The sequence below is a fragment of the Podarcis bocagei genome (assembly GCF_964188305.1).
Source record: "Podarcis bocagei genome assembly, chromosome: 7".
Lineage (NCBI taxonomy): Eukaryota > Metazoa > Chordata > Lepidosauria > Squamata > Lacertidae > Podarcis > Podarcis bocagei.
In genome coordinates, this window is record NC_138132.1 from 74,590,817 (window position 1) to 74,613,745 (window position 22,929).

At 45.4% G+C, this 22,929-nt stretch overlaps 1 protein-coding gene and 1 long non-coding RNA gene across 9 annotated transcripts in view; one reads left to right on the plus strand and one right to left on the minus strand.

Annotated features, from left to right (window-relative positions):
* ACAP3 (ArfGAP with coiled-coil, ankyrin repeat and PH domains 3) overlaps nucleotides 1-22,929 on the plus strand; it is a 158,671-nt gene that overhangs the window by 15,598 nt on the left and 120,144 nt on the right. The window lies entirely within an intron of this gene.
* Nucleotides 5,516-15,534, minus strand: LOC308591170. Of its 2 annotated transcripts, XR_014010018.1 has the most exons (3): nucleotides 14,654-15,534; nucleotides 13,719-14,052; nucleotides 5,516-8,354 (listed from the first exon to the last, which is right to left on the minus strand). It is a non-coding gene; the product is annotated as an uncharacterized lncRNA (long non-coding RNA). The 2 variants fall into 2 exon arrangements; XR_014010019.1 differs by lacking the exon at nucleotides 14,654-15,534 and having other exon boundaries at nucleotides 13,719-14,643.

A 22,929-nucleotide genomic window follows, 5' to 3' on the forward strand; every position in this document is an offset into this window, starting at 1 on the left:
TTGTATAGATTGCCGATTCGCATAATGTAAAAAGGCAGCAGAGATATTTTTATAAATAAATTAAAACAAGCCTAACCAGACATGCAGAATGTTGGCATGTGTTTTAAACTGAGTTTAAGCTCCTCGTTGATTTTAATTTTTTTTGAAGGTTTAAAATAGTTTTTTAAAATAGTTTTTAAAAACTCCCCCCCCCCGATTATTTCATTGCTCTATTCTTTTTGTAGACTGTTTCGCGGTTTTGTTTTCTTAATCAAGCGGTATAGAAATGTTACAAGATGAATAAAAAATAAAAATCTCAAGGACTGCAGCCCTCAGCCTGCTGTCAGCTGATCACTCTCCAGTTCCAAGCCCCTGGCTGAAAAAGTAAGGGATGTAGCCAACATCAGGCCTACTCAGAGTAAACACACTGAAATGCATGGAAATAAGGAACAGGATCAGGCCAGTGGCCAACCTAGTCCAATATCCTGTTCTTACAGTGGCTAGCCAGATGCCACCAAGGGAAGCCTGAAAGGAGGATTTGAGCTCAAGAGAATTCTCCTTGTGGTTTCCAGCAACTGGTATTCATTGCTGCCTCCAATTGTGGTAGCAGAGCACAGCCATCATGGCTAGTAGCCATTGCCAGCCCTCTCCCCCATGAATGTGTCTAATCCTCTTTTAGAGCCACCCAAGTTGATGGCCATCGCTGTCTCCTGTGGCTATGAGTTCCGAAGTACAACTTTGTGCCCTGTGAAGAAGTACTTTTCAAAATCTGTCCTGAATCTTCCAACATTCAGCTTCACTGAATGCCCACAAGTCCTGGTGTCATGAGAGAGAACTTTTTCTCTCTATGCACTTTCTCTATGCCATGGCATGCAGTATTTTTTAAACTTCTGTCATAAATTTCTACCATGTCAGGGTTATTTTAATAGGTCTGCTCCGAGTAGGACTTCGTTGACCGAAGCCCCATGCCTTCATTGCTATTGAGAAGGTCTGGAAAGCCAATTGGATGGATTTAGATCTGGGAAAACACACACAAGCTAATGTGTCCTATGTATATTGGTCTCTGATTTCCCCTTTAATGGCTCATGAGCCTCATCAGCTTCCAAGTATGGTCCATTTTTAATAGCCTGCCTGTGGAAAGCAAGGGAGACAAAATACTCAGAGGCCGAGCTGGGATAACAGCATATATTTATTACAAAGGATTAGGGCGTGATGTCACGATTCAGGGGTGGCGGAGCCGAAGAGGAAATGATCACTCAGCTCCTAAATAAGCAGAGAGTTAGCCCAGTCTAAACAGATTTATGTAATTCTGGCGTGCAAGATAATCCCCCTTCTTTCCCCCATCCCCAGCAGGCAGAATATGTTCCCTTGCAGTAATCGGGACTTGATAATGGTCACCTTATTCATTAGCAAAAGCATTTGCTCTTCATAAAGGATGTGGGTAGCAGAAGCCTTGGCCTTGTGAGGGGACGGGGATCCTCATGTTTTGACAACTTGCAGGAACATTGTAACCCCTGGTGTGTATGAGAGAGAGAGAAAGAGAGAGAGAGAAGGATGCCTGGATACTTTGATGCCTTTGAATTCCATACCGACTCACGTGATCCCTACTTCCAGAACTAATGTTTTGCTTTTCAACTTTTCTTTTCTTTCTTTTGTGATTTGTTTTATTTTGGTTTCAGTATATATATATATAAATGAATTGCATTTTGCAGTTCATGGTTCATTGTGAATTGCATTTTGCATTCCACTAGTGGGGAACCTCAGGCCTGGGGTCTGAATATGGTCCTCCAGGCCCCTCAGTCTTGCCCACAGGACAATCCTCAGGCCAAACCCACTCCTAACCCACACTCCAACCAGCTCTGTGGATATACCTGAACTCTAATGCCTGGAGAGCTCTACCACTGAGTTAGGCCCTTCCTCAGTGGGATAGATGACTTGGTTTCAGCACTTTGCAATGCCACAGCTGTCCCTAGAAAGGAAGTACTTGCTGATATCAGGCAGAGGAAGAGAGGAGCCGGTGGGGAGAGGGGGGTTGAAGCGATGGGATGGGAAGCAGAAAGTGGGCTAAGAAAATAAACCAGGGAAGCACAGTCGGGAGACTTTGGCCTCAGGGTGGCCTTCTGGAAGCAGGTCTGGAGGAAATGCAGTTCAAAGAGCAGCAAGGAAGCCCAGACTTCCTCTACTTTTCAGGATGGGGTTGCTGGAGAGCCAGTTTTGCTCCCAGAGGGAGCAGCTTTTAACAGGACGGGCCACAGCTCAGTGGTAGAGCAACTGTTTGGCATTCAGAAGCTCTCCGGTTCAATCCCCAACATATACAATAGAATTGTAGAGTTGGAAGGGACTCTGCGGATCGTCTAGTCCAACCCTCTGCAATGCAGGAATATGCAGCTACCCCATATGGGGATCAAACCTGCAACCTTGGCATTATCAGCACCACACTCTCATCAACTGAGCTATCCAGGCTCTTGGTCATATTGGTGGAACCTAAGACCTTATGCGGGACACGGGTGGCGCTGTGGGTTAAACCACAGAGCCTAGGACTTGCCGATCAGAAGGTTGGCGGTTCGAATCCCCATGACGGGGTGAGCTCCCGTTGCTCGGTCCCTGCTCCTGCCAACCTAGCAGTTCAAAAGCACATCAAGTGCAAGTAGATAAATACCCGTATTTTTGCTCTATAACACGTACCCGATCATAACACGCACATAGTTTTTACAGGAGGAAAACAAGAAAAAAAATATTCTAAACGAAACAGTGGATGTATGATTTTTGTGGTTCATGCTATGGGCACAGACATGTGATCTGACAGTGAGTTTGGAGTAGCCCAATGCAAAAATCCTGAGGATCCATGTGGATCCATGCTTGTTACCACGTTTTTGCACCACTGCGGCCCCAGGCAACAGTGGGTGCGTGATTTTTTTGGTGCAAGATGTAGCCATGGACATGCTATGTGATCTGATGGTGAATTTGGGGTGACCCAGTGCAAAAATCCTGAGGATTCATGTGGATCCATGCTTTGTAACCACGTTTTAAGTCGCGAGGGAAGGAAAAGCACTCAAGGGACAAGGAGCACATGCGGGGTGTGTGGAGAAGGATGCTGCTAATAATGCAGAAGAGGGGTTTAAGGGGAGAAGAAGCATGCGTGGGGTGGGTGGAGAAGGATGCTGCTAATCATGCAGGAGAGGGATTTAAGGGGAGAAGAAGCATGCGTGGGGTGGGTGGAGAAGGATGCTGCTAATCATGCAGGAGAGGGGTTTAAGGGGAGAAGAAGCACGCGTGTTGTGGGTGGAGAAGGATGCTGCTAATAATGAAGAAGAGGGGTATAAGGGGAGAAGGCTCCTCTCCTCTCCCACTTTGCTCCTTTAAAGCAAGCAGGCTCTGCTTTTCTCCCTCCTCCCCGCTCATCCCCGGCTTAGCGAGCTGAAAAACTTTGCTGCTATTTAGTGAGCTGAGTGGGGAGGAGAGATGGACAGAGAGCCTGCTTGCTTTAAAGGAACCAACCGGACAGGAGCCGCTTACACTCGTGTAAGCGGCTCCTCTCCTCTCCCGCTTTGCTCCTCCCCACTCAGCGGCTCTTCTCCCTCTTTGCTGTTTCAAAGCGAGCCACGGAGGAGGGAAGGAAGGGGAGCCATGGATCCTCTGCTCACGACCGCAGCAGATCCCCCCGCCATCCGTAGGCATTCCCACCATAACACGCACAGACATTTCCCCTTACTTTCTAGGAGGAAAAAAGTGAGTGTTATGGTGCAAAAAATACAGTAGGTACCGCTCTGGCGGGAAGGTAAACAGCGTTTCCGTGCGCTGCTCTGGTTTGCCAGAAGCGGCTTAGTCATGCTGGCCACATGACCCGGTAGCTGTACGCTGGCTCCCTCGGCCATTAAAGCGAGATGAGCGCCGCAACCCCAGAGTCGGTCACGACTGGACCTAATGATCAGGGGTCCCTTTACCTTTCCCTTTAAGACCTTATGCATGCAAACCAGAAGTTCTGCCACTGAGCCATGGTCCTTCCCTAAAGACACAAGGATATGGGAAACTATTTTACACTGAATCATCTACCTTATTATTGTTTACAGTGAGTGGCAGGGGCTCTTCAGAATTTCAGGCAAGGGACACGCCTAGCTTAGTCTGGAGGTGCTGGGTATCAAACCTGGGAGCTTCACACCACTAAGATGTAGCCAGTCTCCATCCCTGCTGTGGGGCATTGCAAGATAGGTGGGTCCTGGAATCAGCCTCTGACCGCATGCCCACAGCCACAGGGCACACTGCAAAGGACCTCCCCGAAACCTGACGTGGGGCTTAGCTGGACGACTCTTGCAGAAAACCAGACCCACTTTGGGGCTCCCGAAGGCTCTTACATAGGCACAGAATCCCATGCCAGATCACAAGAAGGGAAAGGCAGGCCAAAAATGGAGAGAAGAACCCAAGCGTGAAACGGGAGGAGAAGCGGTTGATGCTCTGTGCTTGGAAGCTCCTCAGAGGTCCAGCGGTGCAGCCACACCCCAGACTGGAGACGAGAAGAATTTGGGAAGGAGCTCTGGAGATGCCCTCTGGGTTAGGCTTTGTTGTGATGACCCCTGAAACTTTCCTCCACATACCACAGTGCAGCCCACTCATAAAGCTTCCCTTGTTTCCGATTCCATGGGAAGGAGATGGGGCCGCAGCGCCTGGCGTACAACTCCCCCCATTCATTTCCTTTTCGAGCGGCACTGGTACAGTTTTTAATTTTTCTTTCCTCATGATTGCCCTAAGAGTTTTGTCATCTGCCCAGGCCTGGGAGTTCACAAAGTCAGGCATGTCCTCGTAGGGCGGACCAGGACAGCCTGTTCTGTTTCCTATACTGAATGCAAGCCTATGTAGGGTTGGATCTTTCAGACCCTAGAGTTTGAGGGCAGCAGCAATGCCATCTTCCTCCAAAACCCTTCTCAAAACTCCAGGAAGCCTTTGACACAACCCTCTCTTACATCTGTGCCTTATATGGCTTAGGCCCAGGCTATCTGAAGGACTGTATCTTCCCACGTGAATCTGCTTGATCTCTGAGATCTTTGGGGGAGTCTCTTCTCTTTGTCCCACCACCCTCGCAGGGACACTTTGTGTGGAGGCAGGAGAGGGCCTTCCCGGTGGTGGCTCCCAGACTTTGGAACTCCCTTCCTAGAGAGGCTAGACTGGCTCCCTCCTTGTTGTCCTTCTGCAAGCAGGTGAAGACTGTTGTATTCGAACAGGCCTTTGGGAGCTGACTGCTTTTTATGGTAATGGCTTTTAAGAGTGTTGTGCTGTTTTTATTATTTGTATTTTAACAGATTTCTTTTTATATTGTTTTGGTTTTGTTAGAGTTTAATTACTTTTTAATGATTATCTTTTATAGATTTTTAGCTTTTTATATTTTATCTGGGTTGTTTTAATTTGTGCAAGCTGCCTTGAGTCCTGGTCTGGCAAGAAAGCAAGACAGTAATAGTAGTAGTAATAATAATAATAATAATAATAATAATAATAATAATAATAGTAATAATAATAATAATAATAATAATAATAATAATAATAATAATAATAATAATAATAATATTGCTGGGGTGGGGACCCTCAGGCCTGGGACCTGAATGTGGCCCCCAGGCCTCTCATTCAGGCCCTTGAGACCCCCCCCACTCCACAGCCCCTGGTTTAGACAACTCTCTTCTAGAAAGATGATTCTGCTCTGATCACTCCCAAGGTTGGTTCTCGCTGCAGTTAACCTCCTTGCCGCTGTCTCTTTGTCCGCTGTCTCGGAGGGAGCTGCAACAATTCAGGCAGGTTGAAGATCCGTCATCGTAAGTGGCTTGCCTCGGCCTGCTAGCAGAAGGACAGTTTCGTCGTTAATTGAAGGTGGGATGAGAATAAGATGGAGCGAGGCAAACGGGGAGAGCTGACGGCTCTTCTGATGGTTACAAATGATCCACATGAATAGGCTTGCCAGCTCAGGGGAAATTGCTGTTGCCTGTGGCAACTGTGGAAGCTGAATTCCAATGGTATTGTGATTTATAGATGATATAAGCACAAGAAGGTATAGACTGGCTGTTGGATTAGGCCAATGGCCCATCTAGTCTAGCCTCCTGTTCTCACACTGGCCAACCAGATGGCAATGGGAAGCTCACAAGTGGGAACTGTGTGCAGCCACCTTATCTAGTACCCCTTGCTAACTTTATCCTCTATAGATTCATCACATGCTGCTTTAAAGCGGCCCAAGGACAGTATAGTGGAGATGAACTCTCTCTTGCATCAGGCCCATCTAGCTCAGCATCTTGTTCTCACAGTGGCCAGCCAGATGTTCATAGAAAGCCCAGAAGCAGGAATGCAACGACGCTTTCTCCATTTCTGATTCCCAGCATTTCCGGAGAAGATTGCCCATCTGAAATATTGGAGAGCTGCTGCTGGTCAGGTCAAATTTGGATTTCAAGACCGATACTGATAAGGATCTGGCACGTGGAGGGGGGGGGAAGGCCCCCTGCCACTTCTATAGGGGAAGGGCCATTGCTTACACACAGAATGCCCCAGGTCCAATCTCCAAATAGGGCTGGGAGAGACTTCCTGCCTGAAAACCTGAAGCGCCCCTGTCAGTCAGTATGGACAGCACTGAGCTAAATCGACCAATGGTCTGACTTGGTGTAAGGCATCTTCCTATGTTCCTGCTTGACTGGGAAACAGGATGCAGGTCTTGATAGGCCTTTGGCCAGATCCAACAGGGCTCTTCTGCATAGCTGTCAACCTTCCCTTTTTTTGTGGGAAATTCCCTTATTCCAGCGCCGTTTCCTGCTGCTTCCTGCTGCTATCCTGGATTGTTAGATATCCCGTAGACTGTCCCCGGGACAGGTAAGGCTGCTGATCCCTTATTTTCAAATCTGAAAATTGACAGCTATGCTCTTCTGTGGTATTTACATGGGCCTGATCTTGTTCAACTGTTTGTGTGAGGCACTCTGCTTACCCTTGGACCTCTCTTCCTGTTATACATAAGGTTACCAGCTGGAACTGAACAAAAGCTTACGCTTTTGTCACTGGTCATTGTGACCCTGGGTGGATACTTCCTGGATGATTCCGACAAGGGAATTCCTTCGCTGTCCAGCCCACATGAAAGAGGTAGACAAACCAGCTAGCCAGGCAGAAGGGATTGCTTAAACCAACACTTTTGTGCCACAGGGACATAGGAAGCTGTCTTATCCTGAGTTAGGCCATTTGTCCATCTAGCTCAATACAGTGGTACCTCGGGTTAAGTACTTAATTCGTTCCGGAGGTCCGTTCTTAACCTGAAACTGTTCTTAACCTGAAGCACCACTTTAGCTAACGGGGCCTGCTGCTGCGCCGCCGGAGCATGATTTCTGTTCTCATCCTGAAGCAAAGTTCTTAACCCGAGGTAATATTTCTGGGTTAGTGGAGTCCGTAACCTGAAGCGTATGTAACCTGAAGTGTATGTAATCCGAGGTACCACTGTATAGTGTACACTGACTCTCCAGAGAGACATCATCATCATCATCATTGTTGTTGTTGTTATTGTTGTTGTTTTTATTCGTATACCACCCTATACCCATATATCTCAGGGCGGTTCACAGCATAAAATCACAATATAAAAAAACACAGAATACATAATAAAAACAAAAAGAACCCAATAATCCCCACTCCCACAACAGCTTTTAAAAGGGCATCAGGTGTCAATCAGCCAAAGGCCTGATTAAAGGCCTCTTCCGGCTCTTCAGACAAGGAGTCTTCCCAGCAACACCTGGAGATGCCTGGAGATTGAACCTTGAGATCTTTTACATGCAATGCAGATACTCTTATCAGGATCAGTCTCATGGGCCCAAATTTGACAGGCGGGCGTAGCCACCCACCTGTTAATCACCGTTGGTCGTTAATGATATAGTGTGATCATTAGAGGTGCATCTCCCTGCCCACCTGTGGGAATCTCTGCTGAGGGGAAAAATGAGAAAGAAGGTTTTTCTGGATCAACCAGCAGTTCCTTTTCTTTGACTTAAGAAAGATGTGTATCAGCCGATGCCTGTCACCAAAGCTGTGTAGGAGTTCCTAGGACTGGCTCAATGGGATATGGCTCCAGGTCAGAGGTGAGGTGTGAGTGATCCAGTGTTGCCTTTCTGGTTTTCAGCCTGAGGGCCACATTCCCTTCTAAGAAACCTTCTGAGGGCCACGTCCCAGGGATAGGCAAATAATGTAGCTTTTTGGCAGGTGATAGCCTGCAGCAGAATGGAAACGGGGTTGCATGTGACGGATACAGAGCAGAGCAGAAAACAGTGCCTTATTGCACTCATGAGCTTTTACTCCCCAAATTAAACCACTTGGATTATTAAAGGTCAGGAGTGATGGGAGTTGTAGTCCACAACATCTGGAGGACACTACATTAGCTGAAATAAAATAATGTCCTGAAAACATGAAAGCAAGCATCCATAATGAAAATGATTTTATGACTTTGCGAGAATCAGTCTGGAGAATGCCCTGAGTCCCTTCCAGTTCATGGGATCCTGTATCTGTGTGGCAGAACGTATGAGAGCCAGCTTGCCCAACCAGTTCCTTTGTCTAGCTAGCGGCTTTGGCTGTTGTGGAGAAGCTAGATCTTTTAGGGGTGTTATTGCTGTGAGCCCCTCCATTTTATTCCAGAGAAACTGTACCTGGGCAAGTACCTGGAGCCCGTGGATTCTCTCACCCCTTGGAGATTAGAGGGACATTAAACTTAAAGGGACCCCTGACCGTTAGGTCCAGTCGCGGACAACTCTGGGGTTGCGGCATTCATCTTGCTTTATTGGCTGAGGGAGCCGGCATACAGTCATGTGGCCAGCATGACTAAGCCGCTTCTGGTGAACCCGAGCAGCGCACGGAAACGCCATTTACCTTCCCGCTGGAGCGGTACCTATTTATCTACTTGCACTTTGACATGCTTTCAAACTGCTAGGTGGGCAGGAGCTAGGACTGAGCAACAGGAACTCACCCCGTCGCAGGGATTCGAACCGCCAACCTTCTGATCAGCAAGCCCTAGGCTCTGTGGTTTAGACCACAGCACCACCCATGTCAATCGATCCCATTAAAACAGTACAGCAGTTCAAACAGGAGACTTGGGTCAAGTCATCATGGGAACGCATCTCTGTCTAAAAACGTGTGCATCTGCAAATGCCAGCCGCATGCCAATGAAGATAGGGTCTCTCATGGTTCAGCAGGGAGTGGAGAAGCAAGCTGGATGGCCAGCAGGGTTGCTGCAACTGCACTGAGCTGGGGAGTTGACTAGATGGCCCCCGTGGTCTTTTCTGAGATAGGCTGTCCCTCTCTTGCAATCCCTTTCCCATCTCTCCAGTGCTTGTCAGCTGGATTCCACCTCACAGAAGCACCGTCCACACAATTTGGCCACTGTGGTTCAGGCAATTTTGACAGATCTTGGCAGCTCTTGAAAGGAAATCTGTTCTTCTAGGCCTGGCTCGAGATCAGCTTCAGCAATCCAGACCTTTGTATTCAAAGCCAAGAAGCTGACTGTGGAGCGTCTTAAATGATAGCTTTGGAGGGCCAACTCAGAAACACTTGAAGAAAGATGAGCCAAAAAGATAGGCAGTTTAGATCCCACCCCAGTGAAGGCTTTTGAGCCATTCTCCCTTATGTTTTTGTGTAAGAAGAGCCCTCCAAGTTTATGCCAATGGTCCATCTAGTCCAGCATTCGCTTCTCACAGTGGACTACCAGATGCTTGTGGGAAGCCCACAAGCATAACCCGGGTGCCACAGCAACTCTCCCCTCCTGTGGTTTTCCAGCAACTGGTATAAAGAGGCATACTGCTGCCCATTGTGGAGGCAGAACACCCTTCAGGTGAGAAAGGAACTAAGGGGGCTTACAACAATAATAAGATGGCCCCTTTCCTCTCAGGCTTACAATCTAAAAGACACAACTCAAAAGGAAAAAGGATTGGGAGGGAGGTGGAAATGCCACACCTCCCAATTGAGGCACTAGAATTTCGTGCAGCTGCTCCTTCTTTAGCTACTGGATTGGGCCACGTCAACCTCTATCTCCTCCTCCCTCCCAGCCCCTTTTTTCTTTTGTGTTGTGTCTCTGAGATTGTGAAACTGAAGTTGAGGGCTGGCTGCCTTCTGATCTTTGTAAGCCTCTCTGGGAACCGTTTTTTGGCCAAATAGCAGCATAAAAATGCCAATAATAATGAAGATGATAATCTAACCTTTTGCTATGACGGTCTTCCTGGTTTATCCTTAGGTCCAAACACAGACATATTCTTGGCATCAGGCATGCAAAGCTTTTTCAGCTTTTTCATCCCTCTAAAATGGAGATGCAATTTGTAGGGTCGACCTACAAATTGGATTAGAGCAGCCTGTTGGCATTTAATTGCCCTCTTCCTGAATCCCATGGATGAGCACCCTCCACCCTGCACAATTTACTCCTCTTTTAACACAACCATTTCTTGAATTTCCCAGAATATAAATCTAATTAGATTACAGGAGTTGGGGAGGTCTCCTGGGAGGAGAAGGGCAGTTCACTGGCTTCTGGGCCATCTGTCAAGAGGGGAGGGTTGCTTGCCATCCTCATTCAGGAGTTTTCTAAGCCGCCCCCCCCCCCGAACTCTTTTTTGCTGTTAACCCCACAATAGCCAGAGAGCATTTTCTGTTCCTCCCTGCAAAATAATGCACACAAACTACATTGTATAAATCTTGCTTTTTTTTTGTTTTCTTGGACAGTCATACGTTGGATCTCGAACTCCTTGTGAGTCGAATGTTTTGGCTCCCGAACGCCACAAAGTGAGTGTTCCGGTTTGCAAACATTCTTTGGAACCCGAACGTCCGACGCGGCTTGCACTGCTTCCGATTGGCTGCAGGAGCTTCCTGCAGCCAATCGGAAGCCACACCTTGGTTTCTGAATGTTTTGGAAGTCGAACGGGCTTCCAGAAAGGATTCCGTTCGTCTTCCGAGGCACCATGGTATAATCATTCCAAGAATCCCACAATGAACCTGCATGTCTGAATCCAGTCCCTGGAGACCTGCCAGAGCTCTGCATTTTGTACAACCAGTGTGACTTGCAACAGAATGCTGTAGCATGTAGTAGTCCTGCTTATGGTCACAGCGAGCCCGCCAAACCCCTTTTGAAGACACTCCATTCCGTTGCCCAGTTTTCTGGTCATTCCCCCTTCCAACCACCAGACAGCATCCTGCGATGGACTGAGCATTCTCACTCTGTTCCTACTCCCACAAATGATTTTGTACTTCTGCAAATCCATAGTGCCCAACTGTCCCGTTTTTACTGGGACATTACAGAATTACAGAACCCATTCTGGCTTCTGATTCCATCCTGGGATGTCCCAGGATTTCAGACAAGGAGGACCAAAAGAACGCAGAACCCAAATAAGCTCATTAGCAGGACTAACGTAAAAGTAGCATTTAAACAGATTATTATGGGAAACTAAAGAATAACTTAAAGATGGAGTAATGTGGAAAATACAGTATGAAAATTAAAATTCAAAAAACCACAAAAAGTGGGGGGAGGGAAGTTGAATATATGTGTACAGTGGTACCTTGCTTCTTGAACGAAATCTTTCCCGGAAGCTTCCAAAATGTTCAAAAACCAAGGCGTGGCTTCCCATTGGTTGCAAGAGCTTCTTGCACTCAGCGGAAGCCACATTGCACGTTCTGGTACCGAAAAACGTTCGAAAACGGAAGCATTTACTTCCGGGTTTTCAGTATTGGGAACCAAAACATACGACAATGGGGGTGTTCAGGAACTGAAGTTCCACTGTATTAGAAATGTATGCGATTTGTGTTTTTGTTATTTGCATGTTTGTAAATTTTTTTTGAAAAACCAAAAAATAAAATTTATAAAACAAACAAACAAAAAAGAGTGCAGAACCAAAATACATGTGAGGAGGGCTGTAGTGTTAAACGTCAGGAAGTTGCGGCCCTCCTCGTGGGTGAATGATGCAATCTAGCAAATGGTGATGGCAGTGGGATGGGGGGGGGGTTCGTAAGCTGGCAAGTGGTGGTGGGATGGTGGGAGAGGAATGCTGAGGTCTGACAAGTGGTGGTGGCAGGATGGGGGATGTGAGCTGACAAGCAGTGGCAGTGGGACAGGGGTGGGAAATATTCTGATTTGTTCAGGAGAAATGCTGGAGCGTTCACAAACCTTGAGCCCCCACCACGTAGTTGGGGGTGCTGTTTTGGTTTTGGGGGAAGGGCCGTAGCTCAGTGCTAGAGCATGTGCTTTGCATGCAAAGAAAGTTCACAGGTTCAATACCTGACATCTACAGATAGGACTGGCAATGTCTCCTGGAGAGCAGCTACCAGCCAGTGTTGGAAGTGTTTCGCTAGTCAAACCAATGCTTCGACTTGGTGTAAAGTAGATTCCTATAAATTTGTGAATGGACCATAGCTCCATGCTAAGATGGTCTGCTTTGCATGCAAAAGGTCTCAGGTTCAACTGATATTTCCAGGTAGGGCTGGGAAAGAGTCCTGCCTGAGATCCTGGAGAGCTGCTGCTAGTCAGTGTAGACAGTACTGAGCAAGATGGACCAAGGGTCTGATTCAGCATAAGGCAGCTTCCTTATGTCTTAATGGAAGGGCTGTTGCTCAGTAGTAGAGCATCTGCTTTGCATGCAGAAGATCCCAGGTTCAATCCTGCGTATCTTTAGGTAGGGCTGGGATTTAACCCCTGCCTGAAATCCTGGAAAGCTACTGCCAGTCAGTGTTGACAGTACTGAACTAGATGAAGCAATGCTCTGATTTAGTATAAGGCAGCTTCCTATCTTCTTGGTGAAGGATCCGCTCTCAGAGAACTGAGTTTGCTGTTATACTGGATTTAAAAAGTCTTTGGCTTTTTGCCTCCTAGGCATTTTTGTCCTTTGTTCGGATCATCCCAAGGGCTTTGCTAGGTACCTAAGGGCTACGGCCACAGGTTCATGGCACAAATCTGCATAAAATGTATTTATGTTAATTTGTGTGTGTCTAGATCCCCCTGGGAAATTAAGATGATGTGTGGCTGGGATCTCACCTAGACATCTGTCTCCCCATAAATATCTCTTGGATAAATCTCTGTCATTGGAGGACCAAGTGGCCTCTGTGACTAGGGGTGTCTTATATACCAGCTCCACAAAGTATGTCAGCTGTGGCTAAATCTGAATCAGGAGAGCTTGGCCACTGAAGTCCACATATTGGTAGCTGTGCTCATATGCAGTTGGTGGACAGTGTCTGATGTAAAAGCTATCTTCCAGTAGAGCCTATTTCTGTTGGGGATCGGCAGATCTGTTTTGCCTTTTTTGTTTCCCATTTTTCCAGCCTTTTAAGCTCAATTCTCCTCTTCTTTACTCTGGCTTTTTGACTCTTCAGATGTTTTAGAACCCACCTTATTTCTGTGACTGTAAGTTGTTTTAAGATGTTTTTAACATTGTGGTTTAATTGTTGTAACATGACCTGGGACCTTAGGTTGAAGAGTGGGTAATACTGTTGCAACTTCAGCAATATTGTTCTTGTTGTTGTTGGGCGGATAATGTTGTTGTTGTTCTTGTTGTTCGACATTGCTTTACGGATTTAATTATCTTTTTAAGTCATTTTGAAAACTCACCAGCGTTTTAGTGCAAATTTCTACTTATATACACATTCGTGTGCAGGTCTGCCTTATACACACATTTTTCGCAAAGTAGTTTTCCATGATAGTATGGGTTTTTGAATGCAGCTATTACTAATACAGACATTTTTATGCACACTCCCCCCAATATATGCCTTTCTGTACAAATTACCTGGCTGGAGAACTGCTTTGCCGTGTCGGCTTTCAAAAGGTGGTTGCGTTTCAGCACAGGTGTTGTTACTGGAAGCAGCAGTTACGTGGGTTTGCCATTCAATATGAGCTGAGCTGAATGCCTTCCTCACCCCCAGCTTTTGCCCATGGAAACCGAGGGATGCCGAGGTGCTGCCATCTTGTCCTTTGCCTCAGGCGGCAAAACATCTTGAGCTGGACCTGCTCCCCTACGCATTTCTAACTGCAACCGCTTTTAAAGCTGTGTTTCTCCTTTCATTTTAAAGGCAGGCTCACTTCTGGTTCCGGAGGCACAACAACCTATAAGGCTAAGCAACCTATAAAAATAAACAAATAAGTAAAAGTTCAGTGCGTGGGCTGAAATGTCAGCTCCCCACACCTTTCCCATTGTGCTTTAAATCACCCGCCACAATGTGGCTTTTCTTCACACACATGTCTCCTGACTAGTTCAGGCACACTTTTTACCTCAGCTTATTATGACTTTCCACCTCACCCACCTCAAATCCGCCAAACCAGGGGCGACAGGCAGCAAGGGGGGAAACAAGAGTTCACAACTTCAGCGGAAGCGGGGCCCTCTCATTCAGGCTTCATCTAATATGGCCCTCATGTTTGCATTTGCGGTTTCTGGTTATGAATCAGAGCAGGGTAGAGGAAGCCGGGAGAGAGAAAGAGGGGAAAAGAAAGAGGAGAGAGGGAGTCAGACCTCAGGCTAACTATATCCCCCCTTGGAGAGCTTTTTGAGTGAAAGAGGCTTGTTTTTTCTGGCAAAAGGCGGAGACCTTCTCAGACGGCGTCCCATTGCTATTCACGATTTACTCAAAGAGAGCTCTGGCAGAACAAGTGGTTCTGGGGGCTTCCCTCTCCCCCTTTCCGATGACCTTTCCCCCCATATTCTTTAGCGAGAAGGAACAAAAATACCTGGGTGTCTGACAGAGAGATTCGTTTATACGGCACATGTGCAATAATGGCAATCTGAAGAGGAGGCAGCCCATGTTCAAAGATGGCCGCGCTTGTGTCAAGAAACATGGTGGCTGTTTTGAGAACCAGGCCTAAACCAAAATTCCTGGCCGAGATCAGGAGTGATGAGGTTGGAAGTTGCCAGTTCCCAATTCCACCTCAGTCGCAAGCTCCAAAATGGGATGTAGTGGTTAGCGTGTCAAGCTAGGACTGAGAAGTCCCAGGTTCAAATTCCCGCTGCAGATGACTTTGCCAATCACACTCTCTCAGCCTAACCAACCTCGCAGGGTTGTTGTGAAGGTGAGGGGCACCTGTGCTACCTTGAGTTCCTTGGACAAAAAGCAGGCTATAAATGCATTTAATTAATGCCCTTCTGCCTCAGCACCTCCCGTTTGTGTTGTGGGGGGATAACAATACTGGCTTGCTAACCTTGCAGGGCTGTTGGAAGCTTCAGTTTGCTAATGGATGTGATGGCATGCATACCATCTGATACACAGAGAGGAAAACACAATTGTATTTCTCTCTGTTCTTGCATCAAGTAGTTCTTTCTATTTAGACCCACAGACCATGTCTGCACCATATATCTGAAGTACTAGTAAACAACTTTAAAAAGCCAAGGCTTCCACTGAAGAATCCTGGGAACTGTAGTTTTTTAAGGGTCATTAGGAGCACCCTATTCCCCACACAGAGCAACAATCCCTAGAGTTCCATGGGAAGAGAGATTGGTTTGCTAAACCACTCTGGGAATTGTAGCTTTGTGACAGCAATAGGTGGTCTCCTAACAACTCCCAGGCACCCTTAACAAACTATAGTTCCCAAGATTCTTTGGTGGTGGGGAAAACTACCACTGTTAAAGTGCTATAACAGCGCTTTAAATGGAAGGTGCAGATATGACCGTAAGCCTCTCAGGAAATTACTGATGGGATAAGATGCCATCTTTTCAGCCTTGCTTGTGTGTGTGTGTTGCTGTGGCATAAATTTGGAGAAATTGGATTATTTGGATTATTGGGGGATTAGCCAATCAAAGTGATAAGAGACTATCTCGCTGCTTCTGACAATGCGATCCTGCCAGCAGGCGGAAGAACAGAGAGCTGGGTTTCCGCCAAGCCTTTGTTGGAGAATCCGTGAGAGGAATTAATAGTCTTCAGACTAAGGGTAGCGAAAGAGCGCTGGAATCTATTCTGCCATTCACAAAGGAAAATGAGAGGCTGCTATATGCCAAGCCACATCCTTGAGCTAGCTAGTTTAGTATTGTCTACACCAGGGATAGCCGGTGTGGTGCACGTTCAGGTCTGATGTTTGGCCTTTCTGGCAGGGGCTGATGGGAGTTGGTCTGGAGAAGCGTCATATTGTTGTCTACCTTTGGTCTACACTGACTGGCATAGGCTCTCTAGAGGTTTCAGACAGAACATTCCCAGCCCTACCTGGAGATGCCAGAAATTGAACCTGGGACCTTCTGCATGCAAAGCCACTGAGCTCCAGCCCTTCTACACCCAGGACGCTTGCCTTATACTGAGCCAGACCCACTGGTCCACCAAGCTCAATATAGTCAACACTGACTGGCAGAAGCTCCCTTGAGTGTCAGGAGTGAACGGGACAGCAGGGAGGCTGGCACGGTGCAAATGCATAGACAGAGCCACTCAGGTGTTCCTGCCAGTGCATTTGCACTGCGGCACACCAACCTCCCCACTGGGTCATCAATGCTCCTCCCTTTGCCAGGATGCACTCAACTGCCTGGAGGTCAGGTGAGTGCTGCTGCTGCCCCACCACCTGCTTTTGCTAGACTCAGCCATTCTGTTCAGCTCCCTGAACTGTTTCCACTCCTGCTGCTTCTCTTTCAGAACGGCAAATTTGAGAAATGTTCCCTGAGCCTGCTTTTCCCCCTTCTCCCTCCCTACCCCGTTTTCCTTGTGTGTCGTGTTCTTTTACAACGCTTGAGAAGAGGGGCTGCCATAGTCCGCCACACCAAACTCGGCCCCTTCCCCTACTGCTTCTAGGGGTGCACGTGGCCAGTTTGCCATCTCCTCTGCAGATTCAGGAGCCACAAGGCTTGGTGAGATAGTCCAATGTGCGGAAATATTGCACAGTGGGGGGGTTTGTTGGAGGCCCGTTGCAGAAAACACAGCTGTCAGTGTTGAAGCTTGACAATTGAGTTCCTGTAGCAGAGGCCAGACGAGAAAGGGAGAATATTATCTGCTGGGCCTTGAAAATGCTCCAGTGTTCATCGGAAACAAAGGGAAAAAGTCATTAGCATCCAATTCTTTCTCTCTCTCGTCTTCTTTTTAAAAATAAAAAATATATAGTCAAGAGGGATGAGTAACTATCAGTTGCAAAATACATGCTCTGTGCAGATTGTTGGGCTTGTCTGTAGTCAATTGTTGTGGACTTGACGGGGAAAACAAGCAACGGAGTGTGCAGCTTTATGATGTCCATGGCTGGTGCCCATCTCTGCCAAGTAGAAACACCTGCAAGATGGAGCTGGGATGGCTGGATTAGGAAGGGTTAAAGCGCTTCCGCCAGCATCTTCCCTGGCTTTCACGCTTCCGAGTCCCCCGGCAGACAGTGCCAGCTGCCAGCTCAGTTTATGAATGAGGCCGGAGCGCAGTTACACAGAGTTGCAAAAAAAGAAGGAAGTTGAAATGAAAGACTCTGTCATTGCAGCTGTCGAAATCAATGGCAGGGCTCCCTTCCTCCCCCCTCCCCACCGTCCCTGCGTCCAGCCTGCTGCGAAAATAAAAAGGATGCAGGATCCAGGCCAGGAAAGAACTGGCAGAAATGTTTGCCACCGAAGCGAATGCCAGCTACAAATAGCCTCGGATGAGAGACGGAAAGGGCAAATTATTTCTAGAGAGCAGAAGGGCTCTTACGGCCCTCTGTTGTCTAACTTGTTTCACCCTCAGTATTTAGTCACTTAAATTTTGGGAGAAAAGTGAGCAGTTAGAACCCCATCATTATTGCAATGGTATTTCTTTGGTTTATTTTGCAACTATGACAAAAGGAATTTTTCAGTTCGCGTTTAAAATTTTAAAAAATAACCCATCAACCCTCACTTAAACATCTTAATGCAAGCAATCGCTGTGTCCAAATAGATAACCCAAGCACAATTGACAGTGGTAAGATAGATGTAGAAAGGGGATTATTTTTATTAGTGGTGTGGTATAATGGTTAGAGTGCTGGACCTGGGAGGCCAGGTTCAAATCTCCATGCATACAGTGGCTCTCAGCCCAGCTTACCTCACAGGGTTGTTGTGGGGATTTATTCAGGAGGGAAAGAACCAAGGATGCCATCTTTAGCTCCTTGAAGAAAACGGTGAGATATAAATGCAACAAACAAAAATAACATAACATAACGCAACACAACGCAACGCAACGCAACGCAACGCAACACAACACAACACAACAGCATAACATAAACGGCTCCTTACTGGCAATGGGCTATATAACTGAAGCTCAGATGTAGTGGAAATTCATTCCTCAAAAGCTCCTCATGTTTCCCTAGCCTAGAGGAAGGCTACACTCCATTCCTGTGGAGCATTTTTGCCTTCCCATGGGTCTCGGCTTAACCCTGCTGTGGAGCAGTCCTGGAAAGGGAAGGAAGCTTCCGGAAGGCTGCTGGCTCTGTGTAAACAGCTACAGTACTATAGAGGGGCGGGATACAGGGAATACTTTAGGAATCGCTTTATAGAGCAAATTTGCCCAATATAATGCACTTTAATATGCCATTTGCATCAATACATGTGCTTACATGAACACTCTATTCACTTAGAGCATTTTTACCCTGCTCTTCAGCCAGCAAAAGCTCTCAGGGTGACTTAACATACAAATGAATTAGAAGAAGACGGTCCCGGCCTGCAGGTTTGCAGTCTAAAGAACACGACACACAAGGGGAAAGGGACAAGGAGGGAGGAGGAAAAAGCAGCAGCAGCGAAGTCAGGCACAAATGCTTAAATAGTAGTAGTTCTTTTTTTTTAAATAAATATTTTTTATTACATTTTCCAGATACAGATATATAAAGGTAAAGGGACCCCTGACCATTAGGTCCAGTCGTAACCGACTCTGGGGTTGCGGTGCTCATCTCGCTTTATTGGCCGAGGGAGCCAGCGTACAGCTTCCGGGTCATGTGGCCAGCATGACTAAGCCGCTTCTGGCGAAACCAGAGCAGCGCACGGAAACGCCGTTTATCTTCCCGCCGGAGCGGTACCTATTTATCTACTTGCACTTTGACGTGCTTTCAAACTGCTAGGTTGGCAGGAGCAGGGACCGAGCAACGGGAGCTCACCCTGTTGCGGGGATTCGAACCGCCGACCTTCTGATCAGCAAGCCTTAGGCTCTGTGGTTTAACCCACAGCGCCACCCGCGTCCCATATATACAGATATATAGTCAGATATAAAAGGAAGATAACAGAAAACAGAAGAAAGAAATAAGAAATCCAACAATCCAAAACATTTTTCCATAACCAACCGGACTTCCCCACATCTCCCTCACCCTGCATTCTTTACAATAAAGATAACAGCAAATTATTACCTTGTTTCGTGCATTCCTTTATAATTCCAGATAGTTATATTTTAGGTTTAAGATACTTATTATCAATTTACTATTGCCCTGAAATAAACATAATGTTACCTTAAACTTTAGTCCTTTCATAATTGTAACTTAATTTCCCATATCATCAAATCTTATTGCTGAAGCAAATTTTTCCAAATCATGCAAGTTCTTAAGATTCATATAACTTATAATATTTTTGTAAATAGTCCTTAAATTTTTTCCAGTCCTCTTCCACTGTTTCTTCTCCCAGATCTCGGATTCTGCCAGTCATTTCGGCCAATTCCATATAGTCCATCAATTGCGTATGCCACTCTTCCAGTGTGGGCAAATCTTGTGTCTTCCAGTATTTTGCGATGAGAATTCTTGCTGTTGTAGTTGCGTACATAAAAAAGGTTCTATCCTTCTTTGACACTTTCTGGCCGACAATGCCCAGGAGGAAGGCCTCTGGTTTCTTGGGAAAGGCATACTTAAATACCTTTTTTAACTCATTATAGATCATTTCCCAGAAGGCCTTCACTTTTGGACAGGTCCACCAGAGGTGAAAGAATGTCCCTTCAGCCTCCTTACATTTTCAACATTTGTTATCAGACAGGTGATATATTTTTGCAAGCTTGACTGGGGTCATGTACCACCTATATATCATTTTCATAATATTTTCCTTCAGGGCATTACATGTCGTGAATTTTATTCCGGTGGTCCATAACCTTTCCCAGTCCTCAAACATGATGTTATATCCAATATCCTGCGCCCATTTTATCATAGCTGATTTGACTATCTCATCCTGAGTGTTCCATTTAAGCAGCAAGTTATACATTCTTGAAAGTACCTTGGTCTTTGGTTCAAGCAGCTCTGTTTCTAACTTTGATTTTTCCACCTGAAATCCTAATTTTTTATCCATTTTAAAGACCTCTTGCATCTGAGCGTAATGTAACCAATCTCGCACCTTGTCCTTTAATTTGTCTAGGCTCTGCAGCCTCCAATTGTCTCCAATTTTTTCTATTAACTCCCAATATTTTGGCCAAACAGCCTCCATATTGAGTCTTTTTCGGGCCTTAGCCTCTATTGGTGATAGCCACCTCGGGGTCTTATTTTCTAATAAGTCCTTATATTTAGTCCAGACAATAAATAATGCTTTTCTGACAATATGGTTTTTGAACATTTTGTGAACCTTTACCTTGTCGTACCACAGATATGCATGCCATCCAAAAGCATTGTTGAACCCTTCCAGATCTAGGACATCAGCATTTTCTAATAAGAACCAATCTTTCATCCAGCAGAAAGCTGCAGCTTCATAATATAACCTTAAGTCCGGCAGGGCAAATCCCCCTCTTTCTTTTGCATCAGTTAATATTTTAAATTTTATCCTGGGCTTTTTGCCCTGCCAGACAAACTTAGAGATATCTTTCTGCCACTTTCCAAAACATTCCACTCTGTCCACAATCTGTAGGGTTTGAAACAAAAACAACATCTTTGGCAATACATTCATTTTTACAGCTGCAATTCGACCCAACAAGGAAAGTTTTAGTCTTGACCAAATTTCTAAATCCTTTTTGATTTCTGACCAACATTTTTCATAATTATCCTTAAATAAATTCAAATTTTTAGCAGACAAATTAACCCCTAGGTATTTCACTTTTTTAACCACATTTAACTCAGTCTCCTTCTGAAACCCTTCTATTTCTGAAGGTGTCAAATTTTTTCCAAGAACCTTGGTTTTTTGCTTGTTCAACTTAAATCCCGCCGCCCGACCAAACTCATGAATCAGTTCTAAAACTCTTTTTGTACTAGATTCTGGCTCCTGTAATGTTAAAACCAAGTCATCTGCAAAAGCTTTCAGTTTATATTGTTTCACTCCGACCTGTATTCCTTGCACCAACCGGTCCTCCCTAATCATATTCAAAAGTACCTCCAGGACTGAAATAAATAACAGAGGGGATAGGGGGCACCCCTGTCGTGTCCCTTTTTCAATTTTGAACTCTTCTGTCACCACATTGTTCACTATCAATTTAGCTTTTTGCTCTGTATAGATTGCTTCTATACTATTTTGAAACCCCCGTCCCACTCCCATCCCTTCCAAATTTTTCTTCATGAATTTCCAAGAGAAGTCAAAGGCCTTCTCTGCATCTATAAAGATTAAAGCTGCTTTCGTATTAATGTTGGTCTGTAAGAGTTCCAAAATGTCTATAATATTCCTGGTGTTGTCAAACAAATGTCTACCTGGGAGAAAGCCTGCCTGGTCTTTATGAATTACCTCATTTAGTACTTTTTTAAGTCTACTTCCCAAAATATCTGCAAAAATTTTGTAATCCACATTAAGGAGTGAGATGGGACGGTAGTTCTTGAGTTGAGTCTTTTCAGATTCCAATTTAGGTATCAATGTGATGAAAGCTTCTTTCCACGATTCCGGTGCCTTTTCCCCCTCCATAATCTGGTTACATACCTCCATTAGTGGTTGTATTAAGAAGTCTTTTAATATCTTGTAATACTTGGAGGTAAGTCCATCTGGGCCTGGAGATTTACCTAGTTGCATATTCTGAATGGCACCCTCAATTTCTTGTTGTGTTATTCTGTGATTCAGGATTGTTCTCTTCTCCTGAGATAGTTTGGCTAATCCATTTGCTTTTAAAAATTGGTCTATCTCAGTCTCTTCCTGAGGCCCTTGCGTAAAAAGTTTTTTGAAATATCTCTGGAAACACTTTCTAATTTCATCTGGTTTCTGAATATTTTTCCCTTCAACCTCCAGGTTGGTAACAAAGTTCAATTTTTGTCTCTTTTTCAACTGCCATGCTAGCAGTTCCCCACATTTATTTGCTGATTCAAATGATCTTTGTTTCATTTGTCTAATTTTCCATTCAACTTCTTGGTTTATCAGTTTCGCATATTGTGCTTGATGGAACTTAATTTCTCTTAACACTTCTTTTGATTTTGGTTTTGATCTCAATTTTTTCTCTCCGTCTCTTATCTTCTCTAATATTTTATCCTTTTTTCCATTCCAAAGTTTTTTCTTAATCGTATTCTGTTGTATCAGAAACCCTCTCATAACTGCTTTACTTGCGTCCCAGATTGTTCTCTTTTCCACCGAGGTGTTCAAATTTATTTCAAAGTAGTCTTTTAAAGTTTTTTGGGCCTTCCTTACAATCTCCTGGTCTCTTAGCAGGGTGTCATTCATTTTCCATCTGAAGGAGCCGATTGGAGTAAGTCTCAATTCCACTTTCAAAGCATTATGGTCGGAGCAGGTTTTTGGGCAGATTTCCACTTTTCTGATCTTAGGTGCCAGCCCTCTAGATGTCCAAATTTGGTCGATTCTTGTCCATGATAGGTGGGCCTCAGAGAAGAACGTTCCTTCTTTACCTAAGGGGTTCTTTGTCCTCCAAATATAAATCAAATCCATATTGTCAGTTAGTTCAAAAAAGGTTTTAGGTAGTCTGCCGTCTTTTGTTAAATTTTGGTTTTGTGACTTATCCATGTGTGTGGAGACCACACTATTCATATCTCCCATCATAATGATGTTAGTATAATCCAGATAGTCCAGCATTATCTCATGCAGCTTCTTGTAAAATTCTGATTTCCCCTCATTTGGTGCATAAATTCCTAATATCAAAAGTTTTTCTCCTTGTGTAAATAGTAGTAGTTCTTATGATGATCAACTCAGGGGCAGGAGGTGCCCAGTGGAGCTGGTCTTTTGACCAAAC